This window comes from Pomacea canaliculata, linkage group LG7 (genome assembly GCF_003073045.1).
Source record: "Pomacea canaliculata isolate SZHN2017 linkage group LG7, ASM307304v1, whole genome shotgun sequence".
Classification (NCBI taxonomy): Eukaryota; Metazoa; Mollusca; class Gastropoda; order Architaenioglossa; family Ampullariidae; genus Pomacea; species Pomacea canaliculata.
This window is the reverse complement of record NC_037596.1, coordinates 23,592,183-23,614,033: the sequence shown is the minus strand read 5'-3', so window position 1 is coordinate 23,614,033 and position 21,851 is coordinate 23,592,183. Positions and strand designations below refer to the sequence as shown.

Sequence of the window (21,851 nt, the reverse complement as noted above, 5' to 3'; positions counted from 1 at the left end):
GTTTTGGAAAAGATCATCTTCTGCTAGAATTATGTGAGTGTTTCCAGACTGGTTCGCATTTGCAGGAGCAACAAAAGCAGAACATAAAGGAAAGAGCAGATGATCGTGCTTCAAGATGAAGTGGGCAGTTACGTATGTGGGTATATCATTATAAGCTGCAGTTTTGTCGGATTCAATCTTCAACCGAGAAGTGGATGCGACAGTCCACCTACGATCCAGAGCTGTTTCCTGTAAGATAAATCCACCCCGTGTCAACAGCTAATCCACCGTCTTCTCCTCCAGCCATCGAGAACCTTCTTCACCGTAATCCCCGGTCTGACGCCAGCTAATCCACCCGAGAATCCCCATGTCGCCCGGAGGAGCAACAGTAGCGAGAAGGCATCAAAGACAAGTAGTACCCATGCTGTGGTGGTGGTCACCGATATTTCAGTGTCTGGCACCGCACAAGCAACATCAGATTTTGAGTATCGCAGCTCTCCCTTCTTTGGGGCCTAAAGGCCTGGTGATACCTTAATCGCCCCAGGATGGGGAGAGGGAATAATCAGGGGACGCTATCGATCCACCAGACGGCGCCTTCTGACATTTGAAGCCTTGCAACTGTCGGCGGATCTCCACCAACCCCTACCCCCAGGGTCCGACTCAGCCTGGATAATGAGACATCCCTGGGGTGTCTGGGCAAGACGTTACTGTGTAGCTCTTCTGCCCTTGAGGACAGAAACTGATCGTTTATTTCCTTCAACGTCCCAAAGCTTTCGGACTTCGAGTTGCTTTGTTTGTTTGTTTGTTTGTTTGTTTGTTTGTTTGTTTGTTTGTTTGTTTGTTTGTTTGTTCGTTAGTTCGTTTGTTCGTTTGTTTGTTTTACAATTGTTGATTAGGACAAGCGCGGACATCAGTGATGTCAGGGACAGGTCAGCTGTCTGAAGGTATGAATAAGGAGAACTTAGAGAAATGATGTGGCAGGTGAATGGACAGTGAGTGAGAAAACATCCACACACACAAAGATCTCTCTCTCTTTCTCACACACACACACCTACGGGGGTGCGCGCGCACACACACTACACAACCATCCTACTCATAACCAGATACCCCATCAATCGAAAAACAAAGACAGAGCGAGAGCAGAAGAACTGGAGTATATAAACAACTTTCAAACCTAATATCTTTCGAGCTAGAAAACACCGAGGTTGTCTTGGAGACTTCATTAATGTAATGGTGGCCACTACATCCCCTCTTCATCCCCTCGGTACGTCATACCGCTGGCTCTCTGGGATGCGCCTACTGTCACAGCCTTGTCGCTTCACTTATAAAGTGTTTTGCCTATTATATATATATTATGAATGGTAATTAGACTGCGTCTAGACGGCGCCCCTGGCCACTCTCGGCGACACAGTGACCCCCCGAGACCCCGTACTCGCCGGAAGTGAGAGCAGGGTCCTGTTTCTCAAGATGTCTCCCTGCTTGCACAGAGGCAGTTATTATTTTTGTTAAGAGGGAATGCAGTAGCTCGCGAGAAGACAACATTCTTCGGGTCTTCCAAGATGGACGAATTTGAGGAGCAGCCGCCGACGATGACCACGGTGGGTGCTTGCAAACTCGCTTCAGCCTCGTCTATCCAAGAGGTTCAAACCTTTATGTTCCTATTCGTCCCTTTCCCGTCCTTCACTCACTTAGACACTCGATTCTTCCCTCACTCCCCAAACCCTCGCTCCCAGCCGTCCTTCCCTCCTTCCCACCTCATAAACCTGATTTCATCGACTCTGTCCAGCACGTGTACGTCACGCGACCACGTTGAATGCGCGTGCTCGACGCCGTTATTATTCTTTTTTAAATTTTTGTCATCGTACACTTCCCTGTCTGCTGCTTGATGTTGCTGTCGTCACCACCTTACAAAACCGTTTTTAAAATCGCCGTGGCGAACTCTGCAGACCGAAGCTGCGCTATTGTGAAAGGTTTTAATATGTCATCATGGCACAGCTTGCAGCAAGCTGTGTAAGCTTGCAAATCATCAAAACCTGAGGTATGACATACAGTTTTAATATCTCATTTGTTGTGCAGCTATTTTTTATTAAAAAGAATTTTCAACCGAAAAATGCTACTTACCAACAATCTTCAAGAACGCCGTATGAGTCAGCGCTGATTTCTGGTGATGACCCTGGATATTAAATTCTCTTGCCCTCCCTGCAACATAAGCAAGCAGGTCTCAAGTCACGTGATCGTGTATGGTCGGGTACAGACACACAGTTCAATACTGAATCAACAAACTACTCCACGGATACACGAAACACATGTCGGCGATCGCACAAAACATAAACTTTGTACCGAGATTGACTCCATCTAAATGATGATGACGAGGACGACGAAGACACGTCGGTCCTGAGAACGAATGTCTCGAAGGCAGTTCGCTTCACATAAAGCTGATCTTGGACTCCTTGTGTCCACACGACCCTGACGGCCAAGTGTAAAAGCAAGGCAAACACTGACCACTCCGAAATCTTGTTCGGAAAGGGGAATGGTGCGAGCTGCACGTGCGGGTCAAAGGGCACGAGATGACCGTGTGAGGTCAATTGCCATCCTCTGCGTGTGGACCAAACTTCAGGAGGCGGCTGGGAAATAATGTCTCCTAGAAGGAGAGAGAGTCTGACTGGGTCTGGAACTCCTGGAGCAGGCATTGTGCACAGGAAACATTGGAAGCAGGAAAATAAAACGAAGAAAGCGAAGTAGGTGGAGGACAGAAACTAGTAGAATCTGGTTTCACTTCATTTTTATTCTTCTCTAACGTGTAAATCAATCTGGTGTCACGAAGTTTTTATTCTTTATGTAATTTATAAAAGTTTAAGTTTAATATGTGATCAGATGTTGCAATGAATCAACAAGAAAAGATGAATTTATCCATTTCTATCTTATTCATCCAGTGCATCAATCGATTCATTTTCAGTTTTTTATCTATCATTTCAATCTATGTCAATCCATTCCACCTACCCTATTTCTGTCTCTATCCTATCAATCTCTGTCTTCAATGTTTGTCTCTATCAATCCTTTCCACGCTATGTCTCTTCCTGTTTATCCTATTTATTTATCTGTATCTATCTACTCCGTCACTCTGCCTATCCTATCTCTCTGTACTCTCTGATTTTATTTCTATTCCCTGATGTAGATTTTTTCCCTATTTCTTCCCTGTCGTTCATTCTTTTTTTTTTTTTTTTTGTTCTGTTCTGTTTTGTTTTGTTTTTTTTATTTGTTTTTTTTTTCTTTTTTTTTTAGTTTTTGTTTGTTTGTTTTTTGGTGTTTTTTAAAGGGTTTTTGGGGTGTTTGTTAATGTTTAGCTCTGTCTTTCAATAACTTTACTTTTTCTTCTTTTCTTCTTCTAGTTCTATCGACGATGAGTTTTTGTAGCATCTCCTGTTTAGTTTTTCTTTTCTTACCTTACATTCCTCCTCATTTCTTTAAGCTTAATAAATTTTCTCCTCAGATTTTTTTTTCTCTCTCTCTCAATGGTGCAGAAATTAAGAAATATAATAACAAACGCGAACATCAAAACACACACACACACGAGTTTACACATGCTCAAATCCCTCGAATCCCAGAATAATAACAAAATTATTGAACAGTTTCTATGATTAGTAAAAGAAACGAGTGCCGTCGAGGGATTTTATGTAGGCATATTCTTTGTTGTCCCCGTATTTAGTGCAAGTCGGCATGCTTTCATCTCGCTGACACAATTACCGGCTATTTTAAGGCATTGCAGGAGCACAGTGCCAGCAACCTGCTCCTCACAAAACACTGATGACAAAAGCTGACAAAGAAGCCAGACCTAATTAGGCTGCGACATTAAATCGGCCAAAGCTTATACAAAAATAAACACTTCGTTTAAAGACTTTAGAAAGACAGAACAGTGGAGCCCTTTATGGCTACGGATCACTTCTGACAAAAAGCTCACATGTAAACAGCAAGTCTTGATTTCAGAGGCAAAAGGGAAAAAAATAAAAACTCAATATCTTTAGAAAAGTGTGGAAAACGAACTTGGGCGACAGTGAGATCCTGGAAACTCTCATATTTGACTCATTATTTTGTCTCACTTGTTACTCATTTGTCTTTTCGTTTTCGTTACTGTTCGTCGCTCTTGACGATGAAGCTGTTTTGACTATGACCCATTTCCTCACCCCCTGACCCACCTGTCGGTGTAAATTGAAATTGTTTAGTCGACTTCAGAACCGACTTTGCTATCAGCACTTGTGACACGGGTCCCGAACAGTGTAGTAAACAATCTCGACCTCAGTGAGCGCTGTTCATCATACCTGACGCCAGGTACAAAAGGAGTCTTCACTTTGACATGTCCACGATGGGGTTGGAGTAGTAGTGGTGGTGGTAAGGGGGAGACGATGTGTGGGAGGGGAGTACTTCATAAGGTGAGGAGAAGAACAGGTGAAAATGGTGCTACTATCATGAAGCAGACTACAAGCTGTTCATTATCGCTGCTCAACGGTTAAGTGGACAAACACTCTGACTCGGGGTCCTGGTGAGAACTGTGCAAACTGTGGCTGTCCCTGAAATTCTAGGCGTGGTCACAAAACCCGGGGGTCTATGAGAGAGCCCTCGTCTAAGCTTCTTATTCCACAAATATCTAACAATTCAGTGCTTAAAAATAACAATGTTTGTTCCGCGTTTATGTACATATCTCCCTCATCTGAGTGTCCAGGATGAACGATAGCAAATTGAATCCTAAATTGTAAGTTTTCATCACACTAGACACGCGGAGAACCTGCAGGTTCTTCAGAGCAGGAGGCTGGCGGTTCGAATCTCACGCCGGGTAGTAACAATGAAAATTCCACTCCACCCAGCACATTATTTACATGCATTTCCGTCTTCATGACCAAGCAAGAAATCAAATAAAAATAAAAGCAAATAAAAAGATGTGTAGTACAATGACAAGTAAAAAAAAAATAATAAAAAGCAAAGAACGAAGTATGAACAAAAGGAAAGAAGCATAAAAAATAGTATTGAAGTCTGTGAAATTGGAATAAAGAAAATGTATTTTAAAATAAATAGAAATAACCTAGAAAAGAAGTCTAGACATGAGCCGTAAGGGGAAAACAGACCGATGTCACTGTGACATCTCGACTGAAGGAGTGTGTATAGGGCCAGGTCGCGTGTGAATATTTCTAGAGAATGCACAGACGGGATTATCGCCCTGTCACCGGGTCATTTATCATTAGCCTGTAGGATCCGATGAACAGACAGCGACACCTGTACAGCCGCCGGCAACACGTGACCCGTGCACATCCGAAACCGAGAGTTACCGGAAATCTTGGCACATTAAGTTACGTCCCTTGAGACGGCCCAGCCGCGTGACGAGAGGAATGCTGTGACGTATTGGGAGGCATGGCTTCACGAGAGGGAGCGAGAAGTTAAGAGAAGAAATCCAAGCGCTGGCATCCGTTTCAGACGAGGAACTTCTTGGGTTTGCTGATGCATGCGATGCACACTGAGAAAGTTTATTTTTTCAAGGGTTAGTCGTGTAAATTATAAATATTTTTTGTTTGTTTTCTAAATCAGACGAAAGGGGTTTGGGTACATCAGCGTCTGGTTTCTGGGAGGCTGCGTGCGCACTTTGCATATGCATTGAAGATGAGAATCAAGGCATTCGAGAACAAGTACGAAACTACGAAAACGAGGCATGAGACGACAAAGCTTCCGGTTTAGTCACATTCAATTAGGCTCGCCGAGACTTATAGCGGAGAACTTCGCAAGAGGCTAAACGTTGGTCTCGGCAGACAGACAGCAGTCCACCAACACACATCCATGCTACCACCTACTTGTATTAGTCAAGCGGCTTTAGCTGGTCTGGTTTGACCACGTGACCCAGGACACTCTATTCAATGAAGAAATTCTCATCATCCCATAAATACTACAGAGAGAGACCTGAGAGAGAGAGAGGGAAAGTGAAAGAGAGAGAGAGATCATGAATGAAAAAAAGGGAGAAAAAACACATACAAAGAAAAAGAGAGAGTAGGTCAATCAACTTGTAACGGTCTCCTTCCCCACCCCCTCCAAACTAATTTAAATTAAAAGAAACATTCGCCTCTCTTTGAGGTCTCGTCCTGTCAGACCCCACCAGCCAAGATTCTCAATGTAGTCAGCAGCCAAGGTCGTGCAATGTGTGTCACCACCAGCTCACCTTCCCCACAAAGACATTCCTCCCCCCTGTAGACTGTGCTGCCCCCTATATTCAGGCCAGAATTCAATTTAGGCGCCACTTCTTTGAAAGCCGTTCGGGTTTCCCGCGATTAACTGAAACTAAAAGAGTTCTGACGCCCTGTCAGCGGCCATTTGTTTACCCAGGGCATCGCCAGCCTCGCTGCATATTCATACAAGAAAGACTCCACTGTTTGGTGGGAACAGGCAGAGATAGAGAGATAGACAGAGAGAGGGGGAGGTCAGGCGAAAAGACATATTGTAAGAGAGAAAGAGAGAGAAAAAGGAATAAAAAAGAGCGAAAATGAGACCGTGTGTGGCTTCTACAACTAGAGAATTAAAACTGAGACTGTACTTAAAACATTATTTTTATTGTCACTCATCGGTTCATTTTATTTTGTATTTATCAACAGCCATATTCTTTTATTCCTTCTTTTTTCTTTTCCTCTCACGCTCCTAACCCTGACCGTGTTGTTAGAGAGAATTCGTGGATACTTTGAGTGTGTCTAGTTTTCGAAAATGTGTTTGTTGTGTGTGTATTTACATGTGCGTGTTAATGTGTGTGACATGAGATGATGATAAGTTATAGCTTCTAGGCCGACGATGAGATGAAGACACTAACGGGGTGTGTGTGCGCGCGCATGTATATGAATGTCGGTACGTGTTACAGAGAGAAAGTGTGTAGAAGTCTGCACATGCGCACACACACATCATCATCATTATCATCCTCTCATCATTGACAAAGTAGCTAAATTATCAAGTCCGGGTACACAACAGGCGGAGTACCTAAGTTTTGTCGATCTCCCACCCGACTCTGACCTCATACCGCGGTCGCTGTGCGTTCAACCCCGGGTGTCGGGCTTTTCTTCTTTTGTACTGCACTCCGCGGACTTAATGGTTAGCCTTATAATCTGATCTCATCCACCCTACATGAACTGAACAAGCACCCGTTTCAACATCAGCTTCTTTTGCTTTTCTTGTCATAAACTGTCACAGTCCGTGTTTAAACCGTTGTCAGCGGAAATCCCTCGTCTTTTCATGTGTGTCTTCTGTCTCTCCTCTGTGTGTGTGGTTTTTTTTTTTTTTTCTCTCTCTCACACACACACATCCTTGTGTATTAACCCAACGCCGACACGTCACGCGAGAACCTACTAGTGCCCGGGGTGGAGGCGGTCTCGGGTGCGGAAGACGGATCTGCCTCGGGTGAGTTCGACAGGTAGTTCGCAGGTACTTCACACCTGCCTTTCGACCCAAGTAGGGGTAGCTCGTGTGACGACAGCCATGGGAGTGGGGAACATGTAGAAACGGGTGAATCAGGTCATAGAAAAACACGAAAAAAAAAAATTGGGAAAGGAGGTAGCTAAAGGATTTGTTTTTAATGTCAAGTGGGGGCGGGGGAGAAGTTTAAGAAAAGCGTTTTAGGAGAAAAAAGTCTTGGAGAGAACGAAGAACAAATAAGATTTTGAGTAAGACATATATATATATTCTTTTTACTCTTTAGAGAAAGGTATTGGAAACATCAAGATATGTGAAGAGAAGCAAATCTTAACAACACACTCTGTCCAGAGTAATATGTGCAAATCCTTTTTCCTTTTCATCATCATCATCATCATCATCATCATCATCATCATCATCATCATCGTCAGATATACAAGCAGCACAAACGTGAGCGCAATTATGCTGAGAAGCTTTCAGTCAATGAGATAGTGGAACCATGTGCTAACCCAGCATACCTGTATACAAACGTGACGTCACGACTTTGACATCTTCCTGTGCATGGAGATGTTTTGTAGGTGTGTTCCAGAACACAACAGGGAATATTTGCCCAGATTTGGGGAGCATAGTATCTAGCACTTAGCTTTAGCCAAACATTCCCCCCCCCCCCCCGACTTGTCGGTTGAGCCAGCACAACATTTCTTCCTGACATTCCAACGGGTTCACTGTCAGCAAAACCTGTGACTGATGAACTTTCACCTCATGCTGGTTCGGCCGACAAATTTCTTTACTAAGGTAAGCGGCCGGCATGACCTCCCTTGGTTTGTCGCTACAGCAGCCAGTAGCAGACGGGGGAGGATGGAGAACGAAGGATGCTGAAGGGGGAAAGAGGAGTTACCTCCTACCTGTCCATGCTGATGAAACAGGCTGTGCTGGGAGCACCAGGCCCTCTCGTGGAATCTCGCGGAATTACGTTTTGATGCAGTTGTCTGCTCTTAACGGAAGGCAGGATTACACCGTCTGGCACGTGACTCGTCTGCGGCCTCGGCGGCCTGCATCGGTGACGATAGCTAACGGTGCGCAGAGGTTAGCAGCGATGACGTCATAACCGCACAGAATGTTTGATGATGATGATGAAGACGAAAGAGGAGAGCATCACCAAGTCATCGACACCAGAACGAAAAGACAAGGTAAGTGTTTGTACTAAGGTGACAAGTAGACACTACTCATCAATTACCGAGTTATCGTCTCCTGCTAAATCAAAAAAAAAAAAATAGACATGACAGTTAAATACAGACAAAGTGAGAGTGTAGACTTAAAAGGAGAAAAATGAAATGAAGTAAATCGAACCAGGCCGAAATTTACGATCCCTCTTTCATCCTCATGACCTGTGCTGTCTCCACATATTTATCTTCATGTCCGCCTTGATATGGTGGCGAGAGATGAATGGGATCTTGAACTCCATGGACTGTATTTCTCTCGGCAAGAGTGCGAAGTAACATGTCAGTTTGAAACAGATGTGACTATAAATTTTGTGCTTCAATGGAAGGGAAGAAAAAAGGAGGTGAAGGAGAAACGGTGTAGGTAGGGTAGGAGAAGAGAAGAGGAAAAAAAAGAATAAAGACTAAAAATAAATGGTGAGAATGACTAAAGAGGAGAGAAGTGGAAAAATAAAAAAATTGAAGATTTGAAACTCAGAAATAAATAAGTATGAGAAAAAAATCTACTTTCCTTACATCATCTATCCCTTACTCTCACATCAATATTGAGAAAAAAATACTATTAAATCTGTTTGTTTCAGCTAAGGGTGGTAGGAGACAACAGATGAACAAATTACATGAAAGAAAGAGAGAAAGGGAGGATGGAGAGTGGGTGAGTAGTGGATGAGAAGACGAGGAAGGAAAAAAGAAAGAAAAGAAGGAAGGGCAGACGAGAATGTGTGTAACGGTAACCTGAGGCTGAGGATTCTAAACAATGGCACGCAGACTACGCTTCTATGCAAAAGTTCATTTTTTATAATTATGTTAACCTTTGCTTTTCGCCTGAAGTGGAATTCAAGACAGAAAATAAAATTCCCCCGGAGCAAAATATGCAAGTCACGTGACCAGCCATTTTCTTAGATTACAATCACGAGTTTATGATGAAGCTGGCGGCTCGACTTACAAAGCTTATTGTTTGGGCGGTTTGTATCGGTGTGTTTTGTCTTTTTGTTTTGTTTTGTACAGCATCGTACACAACAGGTGTGACAAGGAAAGATCAAACTGCAAAGTCTTGCGAAACCTTGACAACGATCTTTTGTTTGAAACCGGCAGCTGCTGCTGGTTGGTTGGTTCAACAGCTTGTGCACACGGCACTCTGCTCGTTAGGATGGCGACTGCTTGCTCCACCTCTGCTGCTGCTGCTGCTGTGCATCTGTCGGTGTTGCTGCAAAGCCTCCAGGGTAGCAGTACAAGTAGCTTCGTCAGTGCGCCACCTGGTGAGCGGCCTGTGTCTTGGCTAGGAGACGAGACTGTGTCGAGAACTTTATTGTCTGTCTGTTATATAATCGACAGCGATGCGGCATCTGACTACACGGAGACTGAAGCTACTGTATTTTTTAAAAACTTTTTCAGGCACAAAAAAACCCCACAGACATCAGGATTGTACTTAACTATACCATTAAGATGTCAATGAGAAAGCTGGGACAATATGTTAATTAGGCCAATCCGTGACGTCACAGGTTCGACCTCTTTCTCTGACCTTAGTATTTCATTTTGTTCCGAGCTCAACTACGTGAGTCGGAGAAGAAAAGTTACCTTCCAAAAGGTCATTGTAAGTCATTACAAAAATAAAATCGTTGCACAAGTCATTTAAAGCAAGCACGCCTTTAAAGGACAACCCCTGCACATAAACAATCAGTTTAAAGTAGATGATATGTCAGAGGAACTTAGCTCATGAGTTCGTCAGTAGTAATGGTTTGATTTTTTATTTCATTTATTTGCAAAGAGTTTTGCCGTCATGATGGTCTTTAACTCAAGACAACACCTCTTCATTCAGTTTTGCAAATAATAAAGAGGTGCACCTCTCTATCTCTCACGGAGAAACTCATGGTGTCTGCAAAGATACAATTAAATTCAAACACTTCTGTCCATATAATCAGATCATACAACCAATTGTCTGAGTTGGAAAGGTTAGTTTTACACTCAAACGCCTCTGTCATCCGATAAAAGTGTACTGCAATAGTGCCAGTGGGTTCAAGATAACGATACAAATCGCAGACAATACAAGAATTTTTTATTATATCTCATCTAGAATTTTCGAACCAAAGGAGGAAACAGAGTTTGTACCTCTGTGTATGTTCTTTCTTCTGCCAATCCTTTAATCTATTCTCTATCTTCCCATTCTCTGTCTTCAATCTTTCTCTCTCTCCCTTCCTCCATTTCTCTGTGTTCGTCCTCTCCGTGTTGCATAACAACCTCTCATCAATACTGAGACCCAGGCATCGTTCACACACCCACTTTCTGTCTCGCACCTTCGACAAAACCAGCAGGAGTGCAAAACTTGAACACTTTTCTGAAAGAGGGTTCGGGGGAAATGGTTCGATCCAAGACTCAGGTCCAGACATCGAATCGAGGGTCTTTTTTCTGAACTTCCAGCATCTTAACCTTGCAACCACTTTGTTCTCTCTCGCTCTCAATGTGATTATACAACTAAAAATCCTTCCAAGAAATATTAAAGATATGTAGTGATAAAATACATGTATTTAAAGACTGAATTCTGAAGGGTGTTGACTTTCGGAAGAGAAAAAAATTGAGGCAAAATTTACAAAAATAAAATCTCCAACAAAAAGTAGTTCAGGGAGTGGTTCTTCCTAAAAAATAAAATGTATTTCGCTCAGGCTTGACCCCTGCAGCGCAGGTTCCCTTCGTTGGCTGTTGAAAACATCTCGACTGCGTTTTCAGCAATTTTTTTTCTGATGGCCAAACAAAAGCGAAGCAGCAATGATGAACTGGAGTGAAAACTACTCACTATCGACCTCGTGGCTCTCCGCCAGCTTTCGGTCCCCACGCCGTTCAGCTTGCAATGAAAAATTGTTATTTGCATCGGTCTTCAAATGAGTTCGTTTTCCCAGCATTCCATCCTCCCTCGTCCACCTCCATCCCCCTCCCCAAACTGTACAAATATTTGCCCTTCTCCATCACCCTCATTTGGCCCGCTCCATCTTTCCTGGCATCACGGTCAGGGTGACATAACTGTGACCTAAACCTCCACTCAGAAAACAACCTACCCCCGTCCCTCGTCAATCCCCCCCAAAAAAAAAAAAAAAAAAAATCCAACCAAACAAACAAACAACAAAAACCCTTGGCATAAGCGATAGGACAGAATTGACAAGGTGGATTTGACAAGTGGAAAAAGATCAGGCTGATAGATGCCGAAATGGTGTGTGCCGACGCAAAACAAAGTTTTATCTCGCCGTTGTTTAAAGACAAACCCGGGCTAAAAATCATTTAAATGATTGCTCCCGGTCTGACGCCAGCGATTGCTTTGTATGGGAAAAACACGGACATTTGCAATTTTATCCCATTTTCGAGCCAGGGAGGTTTTTTTTTTTATATAACGACGAAACCTCTTATCGAAACTCCTGAAGCAAAGGACATGCCAATTTTCTGCTTCTCTCTTTCTTTCTCCATCGCTACCCCACTTCTCCTCCCTTTCCTTTTTTTTTTTTTTTTTTTTTTTTTTTTGAAGCAAACATCTGGTTAGGACGTCGCCCCATTCTTGTGGTGCAATCATGGTGTGACAAGGGATGGTGTTGAACTGCTTCTTTAAAGGCCTCGACGATGCGAGGCGCAGACAGCGAGGGGAGAAATGCAACTCTCCAGAAAAGACTGGCGTTTTGTTATAAGTGCGTCTTTGTCTCGCCGCGAGATAATGCTCACCATTCAGATTTACCCACATCAGGAGGATCGATGGTTGCTGCCATGATGCACTGGCCGTGAGCATTGCTTCCTTTTTTTTTTTTATCTTTTTTTTTTTTGCTAACCGCCATCTTGTGAAAATCATCTGCACGATTATAAGGAGATGTTGCGAGAGCAGAATACCGCCATTGCATTAACGACAAGCTCGTAAATACAGCGACACATGTCATTAACGGCCTAGGATTTTTTTTTTTTTATTCCTAAGAAGAGCCAGGGAGGGTGGGATTGAAGAAGGAATAGAAAAATATGACGTGTTCCAACTTTCTCTGTATTAAGGAGATGATGATGACGATGATGATGATGAAAAATAAAGAGAAGGCAGAGACGCCACCAGGTATAAACGGCAACAATACAACAAGCATTAAAAATATATTTTATGGAAAGAAAGTAAGAAAAATATAGAGAAAGATGAAGCTTCTTTCCCTTTTCCTTTTTTATCGTATCGTTAGTCATCGTATTGTTTTTCTATCGACGACGCTAGATGGAAAACTAGGTTCATATTCTGCTTTGTCATACATCACTGGCAAGATGCTTAAAGTGGGGTTGACTGGCAAGCAAGCAGGCGGAGAGACTGGAACAGGACGAAAAGAGAGATCATTTTGATATCATTATTATTTTAATTCCTCCTAAAGATTCGCCAGCTCGCCCGACCTGGCGACCTCTTGCGTATCCATCAATTTTCTGTACACAGAACCCTCATTTACGAGGTCACAATCAAGGGTCATGACCTAGGGTCACCCCTTATCCAATCTTCATATAATCCCTGCTGCAATCTTCTACTGTCCGATGTAGCCTCTACCCCTCCGAGAGACCCGTTGCCCCCTCCTCCCCACGCTAAAGAATTTCTTGAGAGGACATGGTGACCCTGCCCCCTCTGGCACTGCTTCTCGGTGTCAAGAAGCTTGAATTGCTTCAAATGCACATAAAATGATGTTTGCGGGGCGTGAGTAGTTTTCGCTCATAGTTCATCAAGCGACCCCGGGATTAACAAGGATGCTAGATTAAAGCCATGATTGAGGACTACAAGAGATCAGACACCAGGAGGAGGTTATTCTTTTAAAGAGGACGTTTCCATCGACTTCATTTTTTGGCGATTCTGCCATGAAATAAGATCAATGGCTGGCTGAAAGTTTCATCAAGTCCAACACCAAAACATGCGAGTGGATGGCTGTCTGTCTGTCGGACAGGCTGTCTGGTTAGATGGCTGAATGGAGCGAATGACGAGGAAGACTGTAAAAAAAAAAAAAGAGAGAGAGAGACTGGGGAGTAAGCTTATCAGACAGGAAAAGAATCTTCCGTTGCCAGAGACTGACGGGATGGTAGGGGAAGGCACTCCATGTCAAACTGTTGTCAGATTCATCTCAAATTTGGCCCCTGAATGAACATCGCTAATGATAGAAGTAACCTTTAAGACAAACTGTTCACTCATGGTGGCTGAGGAGAAAGGCAATAATAATAATAACAGCAACAATCCCCTTCACCTCTCACGGAAAAGAGAATGATAGAAAATTAAGGATGGCTGCAACCAAAGTGACTCGTCGGATAAAAAAAACAAACAAACAAACAAAATAATAATAATAATAAAAAAGGAAGTCCTTTTAGCGCCTTATATCCTGACCTGCCATGGTATTCATGTCCACTCCTCAAGCTATCAGCCTGATAAAACGTCCGTCAGGCCATCGTGTTTCCCTGTATATTATGTACTTTCTGGATTGGGAAAGACTTCAAGAATTATGATGAGCCCAAAATAGCAAAATAACCCAAAATAGAAGAAACTGGTCTGTAAAATGCTTGTTTGTAATGGTTAAACAAAGTTTAATAAAAGATCCCGTTTTCTTTCCAAATCAGAGCAAATACAGTCTTTTCAGTTCTCGAGATGTCCATTGCCATGCACAGAAAGAGGACAACAATTTCAAACGTGAACATGGACATGGAATTATGTGTTCATTATATGTTTCTAAAATTAAGTAAAGAAATAAAGAAGGCAAGAAGAAAGAAAAGGGTGGCGTACAAAGGTAGGAGCTACCACCACCACCACAACCACCAACAGCCAGTTCTGTGACGTCCATCACACCTCGGGAGAAAGCCTGGAAGGTATCGCGATTTGTGACATGACTGCGCCGTCTGAGTGTGGAAAATATGACCTCTGGAAATGTCACCCTTCGCCCCCTTGTCTCAAGAGATGTCTAGATTCTGTTTTCCTGCAGACGAGTTCAAAAAACTAGATGTCTGGTCGTCGACATCTCTTCTTCCAACCCCACCGTGTTCTGTCTTACTGTTTCGCGAAATGTTTCCACAAGACGTCAGCACCGACATTAGAAAACAATAGAAGAAAGTATTAATAGACTATTTGTCATTGTAAATCTTTCGTGTTTCTCCTTTTCCTTCTTTATATGGTAATCACTCTGTGTAGTCTTTAGTGAACTGAGCTCTGTAATAAATCCTATTACTATTAAAATTAAAAATCTAAGAGTTGGACTGCCGCGGGAGAGATGGAGATAAATAGAGGAAAATTGAGAGCACCAATTTAAAATATAATTTGATTGACAGAGAATGTGTCGTGTTGACCACCGGGTGGATCTGAAAACACAGCCTCACCCCCAGTCCCCATCACCCACCCCACACAGACAAACAAAACCTCGTCAAACACCTCCAGACTCATATAAGCAATCATTCTCCCTTGTCACTTGTCCGTGTCCCTCTGGGCGTTCGCGAGCTGGTCCTCCCGGGTAGCTTTTGATGTACCCCGATCTGAGTCAACAACCACCTCGCTAGGCTGCTGATTGTTTGATTCATGGCCAGGTACAGGTATGCTGACAAGAGATTGAGCGAGAGAGGACAAACACGATGACTTGGTTCAATAAGACCAAACCCACTGTGGATGATAATAATAGCAACAATAACAATACAATAATACATAACCACACTTGTCGCAAATTTTCGGATGGTGATAATGGAACGGATTAGCCCTTTAAAATGGGACATAACACTTGTTTAGTCGTCTTGTAAAAAAAAAGAAAAAGAAAGAAAGAAAAATAGACCTTGACGCAAATTTTCAAATTTCTGAAATTAAGGAGGCGAAAAAACAATTGGCCGAATTACTGCTGCCTTCGTTCACTTAAGCCACCCGCACTGCACTGCCGTGACCTGGAATTCGAATCCACGGAAACAGGGTATTGTTTCCACTCCCTTTCCTGAAGGTGGAATGATGATGAGAAAATGTCGGGGAGATGATTGTCAGATGATTGTCGAGTTCCCTAATTTTTGCGAACAGCAGTAATCGAAGAAGGATTGAGTGTTGGGAATGGGGGTAGCGACGACAACGATGACGATGATGATGTGGAGGAGGAGGAGGAGGAGGAGGATAATGAGGTGGAAGACGACGACGATGACAATGATCCCAAAAGAACTTTCCGCTTCCACAAAATTTGATGAGGTGTAATCTGAGGAACCGCTCCTTAATAACCACGTAAATAATAATTGAAATCGAGCGGAAGCTGAGAGAGGAATGGGGAGGAATGGTTTGTTGGGGGGAGTGCGCTGAATGCGAAAAACGAAGCAAGGAGGCGAAATTCTTGCCCTCTGCATGCCTGCCTACGGCCTGGCAAATATTTTGCCCCTAAAAGCTGCTCTCTATTTCGCCCACCTAGTCCGCCGTGCGACGTCGGGCGGCCCGGGGGCAGGGGGCGGCCCGGGGGCTGGGGGCAGGCGGGCGGCCCGGGGGCTGGGGGCGGGCAGTCGGCCGGCGAAGCTTACAACGTCGTTGACTTGGCGCCCTCGGGGAAAGCTCGCGGAGGATCGATCTGGGGGGAGAAGGGGGATGAGGGGGAGTTGGGGATCGGGGGGAAGGGCTGCGAGTCTGAGATTAGCTTCGTCTTGCCGTAGCCTCGGTCTGACACAGTGGCACGTGATTGGCGCGCTCGCCTAATGACGTGGCGGGCGTGCAGGCTAAGCTTCTTAGTTAATTAGCCGAAGAATTAATCGATAGAGCACCAAGGCAAGGGTACGTACGTGGTCAGTCGACTTCCTACCTAGCAGGATGGGGCTGGCAGGGAGGGGAGGGACCGTGTGGTGGTGGTGCAGGAGTTAACAGACGACATGATGGGAAGGAAATACGCTGGTGAAGTTGGGAGGAAGTGGGTGCTGAAAAGGTCGGAGCGAGGATAAAGTAGATAAAAGGAGATGACTGTTAAGAGATAAGGAGTGTATGAGATGGTGGGAAATAGAAATTAGATGGATGCTCCCATGATTGGATGAAGCTCAGGACGAATAAGGGTGAATACTCACACCTTCCTCTCCATTTTGAGACATCACCATCATACACAGACAGAGGCGAAACTCGAAACATGACAGGTTCGCCTAATTAATACCTGATCCAAGTTCTCTCATTGGTTGAAGCCTTCACAATAAAGGGTATGCAAGTACAATAATGACCTCTGACCTCTTTCTTCCAAGCACTGCACTCGTCTAGACCTCCAGATAACAAGAGTCTGAACTGTATCTTTCAACATACGAAACAATGATTATAATTTTTGTTTTGAAGAATCTGTTTTCAAATGTTCGGATAAACAGTCAAGCATTTATCGGATTTATCAACTTCAGAGGTGGGAGGGATTCTGACGTCATCTGACCTCAGGTAAAATGGTTACGAGAAAGCTTACGAAGTGGTTACGAAGTCTCGATCCCTTTACTGTCAGTTCTCTTCGCCACTCAGCACAGACTTGCTAATGAAGACGACTGTAAGTAGTTGTTCGCGAGCCTCGGTTTGTCGAGGCTCGGCTTTGTGAGCTTTTCCAAAGCCCCGTTATTTTCGCTGAGCCCTGGGGTCAAAAACCAGAGATGCTAACATAAACAACCGTGGCACCGTGGCACTATTTCGCGACGCTCTCAGTCTTCATTTAAAGAGGACACACTCAAGTGCCTGCAGACGGAGGAAGCCAAGCACTCAGAGAAGGTGTCTGTATATGGGTGAGCACAACTCACCCCTTCGCGCTAAACATGATCGCGGAAGTTAAAGCAAAGCGAGGTGTGGGGTCGAGAAAGAGAGGCACACCAGGAACCATGTCGAACGAGTGGCAAAACTGTTTTCCCCCGAGTATTACAGAAAAAAAAACCACGGTTGACTTCAAAAATAAACTCTAAAAGGTCACCAACACCTCCTACGTTCACAGCCTCTCACGTTTCGTTCACACCTGTAACTGAACCTCGACAAATAGTATCACCGTGTCATCTGAACGTTGTAAGTCTGGTTGGATCATCGAGGACGTGCCGAGGGGTTAACAATAAGGTGAGGGTATTGGTCACGTGATACGAAACACTTCTGCAGCCTGTCTTTTCCAGCAAAAGACTGGGTCCGCCTTCTCCCGTCTTGAAAGTATATTCTGCTCACGATGAAGCAAGTCCGCCTGACTGACATGTCGTGAGTCCATCTCCACCCGACTGACACTCAATTGGAAATCGGTCTGCCACTGACTCGTAGTCAGAAATCCCCGGAGACAGGCGCTTCCGCTGTGGAATGTGGAATTTTCCTCAAGCACATCTACAAGCATTTAGTGATCGACGGAAACACATAAAAGACATTTTACAATAAAAAAAAAAATATGTTCGCAAAATTCGATTATTCGATCGGGTAGATCCGCCGTTACCTGTGTTTACACGGAAACACGTGATTTCTATCGCCAAGTTCTAGGATTTGCTGGGTCACGTGATCTGAGTCAGCCATCCATTAATGATGTAAGTTTGTAGCTCAGAACAAAGGATGCTCTCATTTCGATAACAGAGCTAGCGATCCTTGAAGTATATTGGTAACCGAAAGTGTTAAAAGGTGAAAGTTCGTAGGTCATTTAATAACGAGATTATAAATCACAGGGGAAGGAATAATATATATGTAGAGAGAGATGGAGAAAGGAACATAGGTTTACAGAAATGAAAGTTAAAGAGAGTCCATAACAAAGTGGCGCTAGGACTAATGAAATGTGAGTGATTCATCATGTCAAGAGATCGGCATGACAACACTTTATCACGTAGGAAACAAGACCCTTGTCCTTAAGTTCCCCATGTTGCCCCCAGGGCATCGACTTACCCTTGCTTCGTGATTACTGCCCCTGCTAGGTAGTCAGAGGAAGCTGTAGAGTCATACACACCCCAAACCTCCAACCTATTGCACCCTGAAGAAGACCAACTCCCAGGTTGCGGTACCCCTACATCAGTGTAATGATGACCCATGTTCTGTGATTCTTTCGTGGAGGAATAAACGGGATGAAACTCATTTATTCGTCCTATTCACGTGGAGATAACAAACAAGCAAAAAGCACCAGCATGGAAGGCAAGCTCATGTCAAAGCAAGGACAGATGCACTTTACAATCACATTTGACCTTTAAGTTCCACATCGTCTTGAACAATAAATTCAAACTCACTCTCTCCATCCTTTCTTCAGTTTCCGTGTGACAATCCATCTTCCGGGTGCCTTCACAAATGAGAGAGAGGTACGGATGGAGAAATGCGGAGGCGGCTTTTAGGTTTTAGGGAGGAGGTGGAGGCTGGGAGGTGGATGAAAGGAAGGAGGGAGGCGGAGGATGGTGAGGAAGAAAGCAACCAAAGATTTTTTCTAACAGCGAAAGACACGCTTCAATGTCATCATTAAAGGGTGTTGAAGAGATCAACAAAATCAAAAGACCGACAGCTTCCCGGCAGCTGAAATATTAAGACATTAAGGGCGACCTCTCCAAATCCTTGTTTACGATGGCAAGTCCGCTTAAGGACCCGGGAGTTGGTGAGAAGAATTCACTGTACCAACACACCGGGGCCATAAAGATTGTCCCCGCCTCCAGTGGCCGAGGTCGTTGGAAGCGTTGTCGAGCAAACAACTTCGTTTATGGTAAAGAAACTTGGCGAAATTTAATGACAAAATTGACGAGCCCTTTCCTACAACTTCTCTGCAGTCATCGCATTCTCATTTAAATTTTTTCCCCTCTCTTTTAATTCTTTCCCGAGCCGAATCTTCTTTTTATTTCATCAATCTAGATTAAGGCTGTTTTATTACTTTATTGCAGACTGTCCTTTCGTGCATGCTCGCTCTCTTTTTCTCTCTTACACACGTGGAAGTCAGCGAGTTTATGAAAAGGTTGTTTTGGGAGAGATGATCACATGAAACTAATATCTGTTGAGACATGATATTATGACAGACATTGCCTAAAACATTTAAAAGCGATCATAACATCTTGCGAACATGGAGCTTTGGGAGTAGGAGGCAAATGATGAAGATTGGTTCTGAACTCACCAGTCTAAGCAATACAATAAACAATACAATAAACAATACAATAAACATTCATGAAAAATGGCGGAAGGGCAACAAGGGCACGGTTATTTCTCCTCCCTTCCTTCGTATTCTGTTCGTGTCTCCTAGTTGTCTCAAGCGCTGAGAGCATGCTTCTTCGTGAGCTTGATTATCCACTATATCACTCACTGATGATGATGATGATGATGATGATGAGGAGGAGGAGGAGGAGGAGGAGGAGCTGGAGGAGGACAAGTAAACGTTCAGTCCAACATACTGTCTGGGTGAATACCTCCTCTATTCTCGAGATATGAATATATCCACACACACACACACTCTCTCTCTATCTCATCTCCCACCCACTTGACATCAGCCAGGTCATTGACATTCCGCAGGTCGTGGGACCATATGTCACAATAAGTCGAGACCACATGACAAGTGCCGCCTACCCGTGATGACAAGTACCCTGTGCATTCCCCAGCTGGTCCACATGTCATCTCACAGCCGTCATAAACTTTTCCCCTTACCAGCCCACCCCTCCTGAAACCTCCTTTCTTCACTCCCTCTGTCTAGTACACGACAGCACGGGTGTATGTGAGTGTTGGAGGGAAGGAAGCAGGGTAGGAGGGGTATAGCTGCGTTTAAACCTTCATCTCACCCTGGACGTGCCACAGACTTTTCTTTTCCTCTTTTCTGCTGTTCCTCCGCTTCCGGGTAGGCAGGCGGGCAGCATCTGTCCAGAAGGGCAGACGAAAGAGGCCAAGGGCCAGAAACCATCAGACCTGCAGGTTCCAGCCGTGTCAGCTGTCACGGGTGTTTGGCAAAGAGAGGCTCGACCCACCGAGGTGTTTGTCGAGCACGAACTGACAGATCCGCGATACTGCAAACCTTCAAGCTCTGACCTCTGAAGAGCAAAGCTTCTCCCACCCTCTTTCTCTCTCTGCTGGTATATCTTGTGAGATGGACTTATGTCCCTCTAGTTCGAATATAAATGCACATGATGATCACCATAAATCCCTGGAGACTGCTGATGGTCATAGATATAGCTTCATATATAAATATTTCATATATATATATTTATATTTCTTTCTTAAATAGGGATCCATAAAAGTGTCAAGTCTCTATATATATATATCAAACAACGGTCGAAATATAGTTTTATTTGCTACGAGCAACAATTTTCTCTCTAACCTTCTTTCGATCTTCTCTCATCCCTTTGTACGTCACGTGCACGTAATTATCACGTAGAAACTAAGCAACAACAACAAAAGCCCCACCCGGAGCTTAAGCATATACATCAGTATGTGTAATTGTTGAAGGACTGTTTACGAGGGACAAACACTTGTAAGGTTCGTGATACAAGCATCCAGCACTGCACGTTCATACACCCAAGGCTTCTCCACCACAAAAGTGTTGTTCTTGGTCTGGTCCTCGTTGACGAGATCGATTATCGCTAGAAAAGCCTGCACCGTGCCTGGCTCTGTAAGACGAGAATTGATTGGAGCTTTATTTCTTACTCTCACGTCTTCCTTAAGTGTCACATGACGGCGGAGAAAAGAGATTTTTGTTGGAGGCTGCAGAGAACAAAAGAAGACAGGTGGATGGATACAACAGAGCATGAAGCACAGCGAGGCAAGGCAGCGGTTTATTCACAACCAATTAAAGCGAATGAAATGAAAAGCACAGGATAAAAGAATACAATAATGATAAATAAGAATCAACGATAGAAAGAGCGAAAGAACAGATAAAAATTGTAGCGGGGAAGGATTGAGAGTTGGATACAGTGAATTAAAAGATTTAAAAAAGCTGTGATAGAAATAGGGTCAGAGAGAGTGAAAGACTGAAACAGAAGGCAGAAGGTTTAAGAAAGAAGGATGAAAAAACCGAAGAAGACCTTTTCGAAGCTTAACGGTTAATTAAATTTTCACCAGAGCGACATCGTGCGATACGAGAGTTTCAATGTGTCCCAATAACACCTTCGATTTTCTTTCGTCAGATTTTTAAAATTTTCAGTTCTTTTTCCAACTTCTCCTACCTTCAAAAAAAAAATTCATCGTACTCTAATACATTTCCGAATGAGGTGCGCGCGCTGACAAAGTGCATGCAAATGAATATGGATCAGAAAGGAAATCAAATGCTGGAAGGACACAAGCGACTTGATGGGGGGAAGAAAACAAAAATAAAAATATTAAGGAATCGGAGCAAAACA

The 21,851-nt window shown here is 43.8% G+C and overlaps 1 protein-coding gene across 8 annotated transcripts in view; it reads right to left on the bottom strand.

The window, feature by feature from the left end:
- The window catches only part of LOC112568014 (roundabout homolog 1-like), a 278,799-nt gene that overhangs the window by 219,715 nt on the left and 37,233 nt on the right, over positions 1-21,851 (bottom strand). For all 8 annotated transcript variants that reach the window (XM_025244995.1, XM_025244993.1, XM_025244994.1 and 5 more), the window contains one exon: positions 2,101-2,178. The gene's annotated coding sequence lies outside the window, so the exon portion shown is untranslated. The remainder of the gene's footprint in view (positions 1-2,100; positions 2,179-21,851) is intronic.